The sequence below is a fragment of the Melitaea cinxia genome, chromosome 30, assembly GCF_905220565.1.
Source record: "Melitaea cinxia chromosome 30, ilMelCinx1.1, whole genome shotgun sequence".
NCBI lineage: Eukaryota > Metazoa > Arthropoda > Insecta > Lepidoptera > Nymphalidae > Melitaea > Melitaea cinxia.
The window spans coordinates 2,056,542-2,064,486 of NC_059423.1; positions in this window are offsets into that span (position 1 = coordinate 2,056,542).

Below are 7,945 nucleotides of genomic sequence, written 5' to 3' on the forward strand. Positions count from 1 at the left end.
TAAATGTTTACCTCAATAAAGGGTTCGGTTGAACCCTCCGAACGCTGGCGGCTTCAACGTGCCGCTCCGCTCTCTGTAAAATAAAAGAATATCTAAAATAAAAGAATCTCGTGTTAAACTGTGTGATAAAGATTAAGAAGCCCGCGAGGGCTAGCTGAAAGTCATAGATGGTGAAAATCTCTCAGCGCGGACTCCCAACATCAATAGAAGCAATTGCCAAATATGAAATTTAACTCATAGTGGCTTTACCAAGTAGCAAAAGCAAACAAAATTGTTCCACGCTTGCACCCAAGGCCAACTTTTTCTGGCCAAGCGTTGGAACTGTCCGTCTACTAAGAAAATATCCTCTAATTCTGACCCACGGCCAACTTTTTCTGGCCAAGCGTTGGAACTGTCAGTCTACTGAGGAACTATCCTCTAATAGCTATCCACGTAACATATACGAAATTTGCCTGCTGTCCTGCCTGTGTTAACATACGGAGCCGAGACGTGAACACTGACCAAGGGACTGGTCCACAAGTTTAAAGTCGCTCAACGTGCAATGGAACGGGCTATGCTTGGGGTCTCTCTCAAAGACAGGATTAGAAATGAGACTATCCGCGAGAGAACGAAAGTAACCGACATAGCCCACAGAATTAGCAAGTTGAAGTGGCAGTGGGCTGGTCATCTGTGTCGCAGGACCGATGGCCGTTGGAGTAGACGGGTCCTAGAGTGGAGACCGCGTCTTGGCAAACGCAGTGTGGGACGTCTTCCGGCCCGTTGGACCGACGATCTACGTAAGATTGCCGGTGTAGGCTGGATGAGGATTGCGGAAGACCGGGATGTGTGGCGCGAACTTGGGGAGGCCTATGTCCAGCAGTGGACTGCGATAGGCTGAAGTGAAACAAAATTTATTATTTATGTAGTTCAATGATCTCTATAACATTTAATATTTCGTGAGAAAACTTTGTGTAATAAATAACTCAGCTTCAGCTCTAGCCATTAAAAAGTTTAATATATTTTGGGTAGAATTTTATACATGGAAAAATTTATTTTTGTGTTTTTAATTCCCATTCAATTGAATCACATGGGACTGTTATACTTAGGTGTACGTTAGATGTATTTTATTACTGATTTTATGTGGATTTTTTGTTTTATTATTTAAGCTACTGTGACTAGCCCGTTGGCGCAGTTTGTAGTGGCCCTGATTTCTGTTCCGCGGGTTGCGGGTTCGATTCCCGCCTGACTCTGGGTGTAATATTTGTATTTATATATTTATATATGTATTATGTATATGTATATTTATCAACAAAAAAAAGTTATAACAGTCGGCTGTTACTTGTAACACAAGCATTAAGTTGCGTATCATAGGAACAGACAACCGTGTGTGTATGTTATAAGATATTTATTTATTTATATTAAGCTTAGCTTCGTACTATAAAAGTATATTTACGATAAAAGCTGTAACACGCGTTTACATTTAGTTTTTAATCACTAGTCCAAAAATTAGATCTCATGCTTTGAATTTGAAAATAATGACGGACTTGTCATACATACTTTCAACCCCTATAGAAGTTAAGAGGTATAATTTTAAGACCAAGAGTTTTTTGCGCTCCTTAGTCCGCCTTGTCGAATAATTCGTTCTTAGCGGACGTTTCTTGAGATTTCGTTATAAGTCAATGGCCTAACATTATATATATATATATATATATATATATATATATATAATATATGTTACCTGGGGCTCATGTCTCCGTGAACGGGGCGCTGGCGCGGAACCGGAGCCCTGAGATGCTGTGTCCGCTGATGACGACGATGATTCTGGAAAATTGTATGTAACATATTATAATCAATGTGAAAACTGGAAGTAGGCGACATTATTTTTTTCCTTGTATGTATAATCTATCTATAATCCAAATGAACACAAAACTCGACTATTGATTGGTTGAACAAAATTTATCACTTTAACGTGAATATGATTCAGTCTAACATCCCACTGCTGGGCATTAGCCTCTTTCTCCATGTGGGAGAGTCGGAGTTCAATCCATCACGATGCTTCACTGCGGGTTGGCGAATATTAAATGAATAACTTTGCAGGATCCGTGCTTATCATAGATGTGTCGTAAGCTAAGCCTAAGTTTAATATTAAAGTTGGGTGAACGTTTAAAAATTGGATTATCGCATGAACTATATTTCAAAAATCAATTTAGTTTACTTGGGACATACAAATAAAAAATAATAATATATCGCTTACAGATACAATTTTTAACTTACTATAAAACAAATAACAGGAAATTGTTTCAAACAAAAAAAAAAAAAAAAACGAGACGTAAATAACGGTCACCATCGTCTACCCAGCGTGGGCAACACACATGAGTTCACGCCATTTCTGACGCGAACTTGTGGAGGTCTATGTCCAGCAGTGGACTGTATTAGGCTGAAGTGATGATGATGAAACGAGTGTGCTTTAGACCAGACGACTGAAGTAAGACTTCTTTAGCAATAGGCCTGCGCTGTGTCTTAGATATGCGAAACGTAACTGGCTATGAGAGAAAAAAAATATGTGTCACACCTCTCTCTTGCTCCGTTCGCCTCGCCCGATCACATATTTCGTAACGCTCTCGTCACGCATTCACCAGCTTACTCCCCCAAGTCACGCGTGCGTAAAAAAGTTTTACTTTACAAAGTGACAAACAAAGTGTGTGATCAGCAGTTCAACCACACAAAAAAGTTTGGTCACTCAGGCTATGTTAATAAAACCCAACCCTACCAACCCTGTATCATCCTCAAATGACCTTCTTTAAGATTGAGGTCGCCTGCCCAGCGTGGTGACTATGGGCAAAACACATGAGTTCACGTTATTTTTGACGTAAACTTGTGGAGGCCTATGTCCAGCAGTGGACTGTATAGGCTGTAATGATGATGATGATGATAATGATGATGATGATGATGATGATGATGATGATGATGATGATGAAGATTGAGGTACTTGATGATCTTGATATTTGGTCTTGCTCAAGATATTCCCTACTCTGACCTACACGAATTTGATCATTATTTATTGCTATTATTTGCTTTTGCATAAAATCGCACCATTAGACATCTCTCAAACGTGTATACCGTACCAACGACAGTTAAAGTTTTATTATAAGCTGTGCCCGCGACTTCGTCCGCGTGGAATTTAACAAAACAGTTACTGTTCAGCAGAGTTATAAAATAAATAGATTTCTAAAATAAAAGTAGCCTAAGTTACTCCATACTATATTAGCAAATCGGTCCAGCCAGACAGACATAAAATTGTAAAAAATGCTATTTTGGTACATATATGTACCGTGTATACATCCATATGCATTCACTAAAAAGCGGTTATTTTAATATTACAAACAGCCACTCCAATTTTATTTATTTGTATAGATCAAATCAAAAAATATGTAGCATCAATATATATGTATGAAAGTTACAAATTAATATTTTTTATTAGTTATGTGAAAATTCCCACGTATAAATGAGAAAACGTATTTACATAATAAATGTTAATATCGTTAAAGGTTAAGCAAAGTAATGCCAGATAACATTTACAAATTCGTTTAAGTTTTGTATGTAGTAAATAAATAAAGTAAAAAATGTTTTAAAAAACAAGGTTTTACTTTTAATGTTTAAATTACTGTCATTATAAAATTACTAGCTGACTCGGCAAATGTTGTCTTGCCGCTAAACGCTATTTAATAGGGGCTGGTGGTAGATGGGTGAAAATGAATTGGTGAATTTAGGGTTGTATGTATTTTTCAACGTCAAATCATAATAAAATAAAAAATAAATAATTTATCTAAAAATTAAAAAAAAATTAGGGGTGGACTACCCTTAACATTTAGGGGGATGAAAAATAGATAATAGATATTGTTCGATTCTCAGACCTACCCAATATCCACACAAAATTTCATGAGAATCGGCCAAGCCGTTTCGGAAGAGTTTAACTACAAACACCGCGACACGAGAATTTTATATATTAGAAGATAAACGCGAAAGTTTGTATGTATGGATGTATGGATGTTTGTTCCTCTTTCACGTAAAAACTACCGAATGGATTTTAATGAAAGTTCACAATAATATAGCTAATACATTAGAAGAACACATAGGCTATAATTTTTAAAGATAGTGTGTGAATTGTCCAAAATATAACGATAATTGTCAACAAAGTCGGAAAAAAAATTGCCATCTGCGAGCTATTCTGGCGAGGCTGGGAGTTTAGACGTATATAATGTATAAAAGAAATGTTTATCTTAATTAGTCCTACAAAAAAGTCCGAAACAACATTTATCTATCTTTTATGAGTAAGCCATTATCGTAAAAACAGTGAACCATAAATACAATAAAAATTGATAATATATTTGTAATGCACAATTGGTAGCAACATATTGATTTTTATGTCGCAGAACCAATTTCGATGAATTTTGGTATAAAGATAGATATTGAGAAAATAATAAGCTACTCGAAGTAGGTACTTACTAATACTGCTCAGACGAAGTCGGGGGTACCAGCTAGTCATTATATAGCGTCATAACACAATTTTCATAGCATAAAAGCTTGTCGCGATATTCAAGTACTCAAGAACTTAACTTACGTGCCCTACCTCAACAAATATATTTTACATAGAATAAGCTCTTTTGAAATTCCAATGTGAAAATTTGCAATAAAGTATAGATATTAGACGCCGCGTTGGCGCAACGGTCACAGCTATGGATTGTGCCTGTTGTGCTGGCGGTTGCGGGTTCGATCCCCGCACATGAAAACATTTGTATTGGCCATACAGGTGTTTGCCATGTCTGCGTGTTTGTGCAGTCCTTGGGTCTTGGGTAGTGGTTGGGTCTCCCCACCGTGCCTCGAAGGGCACGTTAAGCCGTCGGTCCCGGTTGTTATCATGTACACCTGATAGCGATCGTTACTCATAGTACGGAATATATCTGCCAACCCGCATTGGAGCAGCGTGGTGGATTAAGCTCTGATCCTTCTCCTACATGGGGAAAGAGGCCTATGCCCAGTATACCATATCAGTGGGATATTACAGGCTGAAGCATTACTATGACGGTTCAGTCGGAGTCGTTCAGTTCAGTCGGAGGCCTATGCCCAGTAATGGGATATTACAGGCTGAAGCGTATACATATTTTAAAAAAAACCTTGAATTCATTCACCTGACTGATTCTGTTGCTGCTCGGTTCCTTTGAACGATGGCTCCCTCCCGCAGCCAGGCTCCTGCTCCCTGTAACAATAAAAATTTAACCATAAAAAAAATAGTCTACTGTAGAAATGTACAATATTTATTGGCATTTGTGGCATAAGTGCCAGAACTGCATCCGTAATTTCCATGATTTTGCCAATGCCATTTAGAATGCCACTGTAATGATCTTTCTCAACTAGATGATATTAATTCCGCATAACGGCGGCGCAAACCTCGTTAATATTAATCTATATTAATATTATAATGCTGAAGACTTCGTTTGTTTGTTTGTTTGCTTTAACGCGCTAATCACAGAAACTACTGGTCCGCTTAGAAAATTTCTTTCAGTGTTAGACAGCCTATTTATCGAGGATGGCTATAGGCTATATATTACAGGCTATTTTTCTTCTTTTGAGAGCATCCGCTGCGTAAAAAGTTGAAGTTTCGCAAAAATAATGTATGACAGAACTGTTCCTATTCCACGCTGACGAAGTCGCGGGCAGAAGCTAGTCTTTATATATATATATATATATATATATATATATATATATATATATATATATATATATATATTAAGCTATGAATGAACCAAAGTGTATAAACATGTCATGATGATGAAGAAACGATTACTTACAAGGATATGTCACACTTAATAATAATATACTCATAAATCACTTTTTTTTATACAACTAGGTCGGCAAACTAGCGTTAGCTCACCCGATGGTGTTAAGTAATGTGTTGTTATGTTAATGTGTATATTATAAGCTCAATTGTTAATTGTTTAGTGTATAGTATTGTGGTTATGTGTTTACTTGTTTACCGTGTATTTGTTGTAGTGTTATTTATGTTTGTTTGAAATGTTAACTTTAATAAATAAATAAATAAATAAGATGGCAAGCGATTACCGTAGCTTATAGACGTCTGCGACACCCTAAATAAAATATGTATATTTTTTTTACTACATTAATCTATAATCTATCTTTAATCTATAATAATAATAATATATATAAAAGCGAAAGGTCACTCACTCATCACGAAATCTCCGAAACTATAACACCTACAAACTTGAAATTTGGCAGGTAGGCTCCTTATAAGACGTAGGCATCCGCTAAGAACGGATTTTACGAAACTCGACCCCTAAGAGGGTAAAACGGGGGTTGCAAGTTTGTATGAAAGTCCTATGTTTTTGAAGTAAGAGACTTGAAATTTAAAATGTATGCTCTATAGATGATGAGAAGGCGTCCAAATAATGTATCTTTAGAAATCAACCCCCTTTTGGGGTTAAAACGGGGGATGGTAGGTTGACTCACTGATCACGAAATCTCCGAAACTATAACACCTACAAACTTGAAATTTGGCAGGAAGGTTCCTTATAGGGCGTAGACATCCGCTAAGAACGGATTTTACGAAATTCGACCCCTAAGGGGGTAAAACGGGGGTTGGAATTTTGTCAGAAAGTCCCATGTTTTTGAAGTAAGAGACTTGAAATTTAAAATGTATGCCTTATAGATGATGAGAAGGTGTCCAAATAATATATCTTTAGAAATCAACTCCCTTTTAGGGTTAAAATGGGGGATGGTAGGTTGACTCCCTCATTACGAAATCTCCGAAACTATAACAGCTACAAACTTGAAATTTCGCAGGTAGGTTCCTTATAGGGCGTAAACAAACTCGACCCCTAAGGAGATAAAACGGGGTTGGAAGTTTGTATGAAAGTCCTATGTTTTTGAAGTAAGAGACTTGACATATAAAATGTACGCTCTTTAGATGGTGAGAAGGTGTCCAAATAATGCATCGTTATCTATATATATAAAAGAGAAAGGTAAATAACTCACCCATCACGAGAACTCAAAAACCGCTGGATGGTCTATCCATCCAGGTTGGACAAAGATAAAATTTGACAGGGAGGTAGATTATAGTTAGCAGACGTCCGCTAAGAACGGATTTTACGATATTCCACCGCTAAGGGGGTTTAATTGGGGTTGATAGTTTGTATGAAAGATATACAGCCTGAAAACAAAACTAAAAATGTGGTGTATAGAGGTTTTATAAAAATAACTATTTTGAATTATACTAAATTGTGCCTTTTAAAAACTTACTCAGTTTGATAAGCATTTCAAGTGACTGAAATAAAAAAATAATTTGCGTTAAACATCTTAATAGTAATGCATATCTTTATAACCACGCGGACGAAGTCGCGGGCAACAGTTAGTGTATTATAAAACAAAGTCCCCAAAAGTGTATGTGATCGATTCGCTCAAAATCTACAGAACGGATTTTCATGCGGTTTCACCATTGGAGAGAGGGCTCCACCATTGGCAAGAGGAAGGTTTACGGAACGGCTAAGCCGACTTTGATGAATGTTTCACTGAAATTTTGCCGGGAACCGGGAAAACTTTGTGACACACTAATTTCAACGCGGGCGAAGCCGCGGGCACAGCTAGTCTATAATATATATAAACGCGAAAGGTCACTCATCACGAAATCTCCAAAACTATAACACCTAAAAACTTGAAATTTGGCAGGTAGGCTCCTTATAAGACGTAGGCATCCGCTAAGAACGGATTTTATGAAAAACGACCCCTAAGGAGGTAAAACGGGGGTTGGAAGTTTGTATGAAAGTCCTATGTTTTTGAAGTAAGAGACTTGAAATTTAAAATATAAGCTCTATAGATGATGAGAAGGTGTCCAAATAATGTATCTTTAGCAATCCATTTCTCTTTGGGGTTAAAACGGGCGATGGTAGGTTGA